Source organism: Papio anubis, chromosome 10 (genome assembly GCF_008728515.1).
Source record: "Papio anubis isolate 15944 chromosome 10, Panubis1.0, whole genome shotgun sequence".
Taxonomy (NCBI): domain Eukaryota; kingdom Metazoa; phylum Chordata; class Mammalia; order Primates; family Cercopithecidae; genus Papio; species Papio anubis.
In genome coordinates, this window is record NC_044985.1 from 113520400 (window position 1) to 113522906 (window position 2507).

The 2507-nt window shown below is 47.9% G+C and overlaps 1 pseudogene across 1 annotated transcript; it reads left to right on the top strand.

Annotated features, from left to right (window-relative positions):
• Positions 1–852: 852 nt before the first annotated feature.
• LOC101011211 lies at positions 853–2238 on the top strand (annotated as a pseudogene). The gene has a single exon (XR_004176647.1). The product of XR_004176647.1 is annotated as a keratin, type I cytoskeletal 19 pseudogene (transcript).
• The last annotated feature ends 269 nt before the right edge of the window (positions 2239–2507 follow it).

The following is a 2507-nucleotide window of genomic DNA, read 5'->3' on the forward strand; positions in this document are numbered from 1 at the left end:
CAGATGACATGATCTTATATTTAGAAAAACCAAAACATTCCATCAAAAACCTCTTAGAGCTAATAAGCAGATTCAGTAAAGTTTCTGCATACAAAATCAACATACAAAAATCAGTACCATTTTTATACACAAATAATAAAGTAGCAGAAAAAGAAATCATTAAGGCAATTCCATTTGAAAAAAAAAAATACAAAAAACCCCACTTTACAAAAAGTAAAATAAAATACCTAGGAATAAATTTAACAAACAAGATGAAAAATCTCTACAAGGAAAACTATAAAACGCTAATGAAAAAAATATGGAAGAGGACACAAACAAATGGGAAGACATCGCATACTCATGGATCAAAAGAATTAATATTTCTAAAATGATCCCACTGCCCAAAGCAATATACAGATTCAATGCAATCTCTAACAAATATCATTTTCACAGAAATTGAAAAAATAATCCCAAAATTTGCATGAAAGCTAAAAAGAGCCAGAATAGTCACAGCAATCCTGAGCAAAAAGAACAAAGCTGAAGACAACAAACTACCTGATGTCAAAATATATTACAAGGCTATACTAACCAAGACAACATGGCATTAGTATAAAAATAGGCACATCGATCAATGGAACAGAATAGAGCACCCAGAAATAGATACATGTATTTACAGCCTGCTGATTTTTGACAAAGGTACCAATAACATACACTAGGGAAAGGACACCCTTTACAACAAATGGTGCAGGAAATTGGATAACTTTATACAGAGGAATGAAACTGGACCCCTATCTCTCCATATACAAAAATCAACTGAAGATTAATTAAAGACTTAAAAGTAAGACTTGACATTATAAAACTACTAGAAGGCTCCTTCCGCGAATCGCAGCCTCTGGGACCAGGGTCGCTCCGTCCATGACTTCCTACAGTTATCTCCAGTGGTCGGCTATGTCGTCCGTCGGAGGCCTGGGCGGCGGCTCCGTGCGTTTTGGGCCGGGGGTCGCCTTTCGCGCGCCCAGCATGCACGGGGGCTCCGGCGGCCGCGGTGTGTCCGTGTCCTCTGCCCGCTTCGTGTCTTCGTCCTCCTCCGGGGGCTACGGCGGCGGCTACGGCGGCGTCCTGGCCGCGTCCGACGGGCTGCTGGCGGGCAACGAGAAGCTCACCATGCAGAACCTCAACGACCGCCTGGCCTCCTACCTGGACAAGGTGCGCGCCCTGGAGGCGGCCAACGGCGAGCTGGAGGTGAAAATCCGCGACTGGTACCAGAAGCAGGGGCCCGGGCCCTCCCGCGACTACAGCCACTACTACACCACCATCCAGGACCTGCGGGACAACATTCTTGGTGCCACCATTGAGAACTCCAGGATTGTCCTGCAGATCGACAATGCCCGTCTGGCTGCAGATGACTTCCGAACCAAGTTTGAGACGGAGCAGGCTCTGCGTATGAGCCTGGAGGCCGACATCAACGGCCTGCGCAGGGTGCTGGAGGAGCTGACCCTGGCCAGGACTGACCTGGAGATGCAGATCGAGGGCCTGAAGGAAGAGCTGGCCTACCTGAAGAAGAACCATGAGGAGGAAATCAGTGTGCTGAGGGGCCAAGTGGGAGGCCAGGTCAGTGTGGAGGTGGATTCGGCTCCGGGCACTGATCTCGCCAAGATCCTGAGTGACATGCGAAGCCAATACGAGGTCATGGCCGAGCAGAACCGGAAGGATGCTGAAGCCTGGGTCACCAGCCGGACTGAAGAATCGAACCGGGAGCTGTCTGGCCACACGGAGCAGCTCCAGATAAGCAGGTCCGAGGTCACTGACCTGCGGCGCACCCTCCAGGGTCTTGAGATTGAGCTGCAGTCCCAGCTGAGCATGAAAGCTGCTTTGGAAGACACACTGGCAGAAACCGAGGCGCGCTTTGGAGCCCAGCTGGCGCATATCCAGGCACTGATCAGTGGTGTTGAAGCCCAGCTAGGCGATGTGCGAGCTGATAGTGAGCGGCAGAATCAGGAGTACCAGCGGCTGATGGACATCAAGTCGCGGCTGGAGCAGGAGATTGCCACCTACCGCAGCCTGCTCGAGGGCCAGGAAGATCACTACAACAACCTGTCTGCCTCCAAGGTCCTCTGAGGCAGCAGGCTCTGGGGGCTTCTGCTGTCCTTCGGAGGGTGTCTCCTGGGTAAGGGGATGGGAAGGAAGGGACCCTTACCCCTGGCTCTTCCCCTGACCTTCCAATAAAATTTTATGGTCCAAGGGAGAAAAAAAAAAAAATAAATAAAACTACTAGAAGTAACTTCCCTAGGATGATTTTTTTATTTAAAAAAATTACTAAAGAAAACAAAGTAAGTACTTCAGACATTGGTCTAGGCAAAGATTTTATGACTAAGACCTGAAAAGCATAGACAACTAAAACAAAAATATAAAAGTGGGGCTATATGAAACTATAAAGCATCTGGACAGGGATAAAAATCAAGAGAGTGAAGAGACAACCCATTTAATGAGAAAATATTTGCAAACTATTCACCCAATGAGAAACCAAC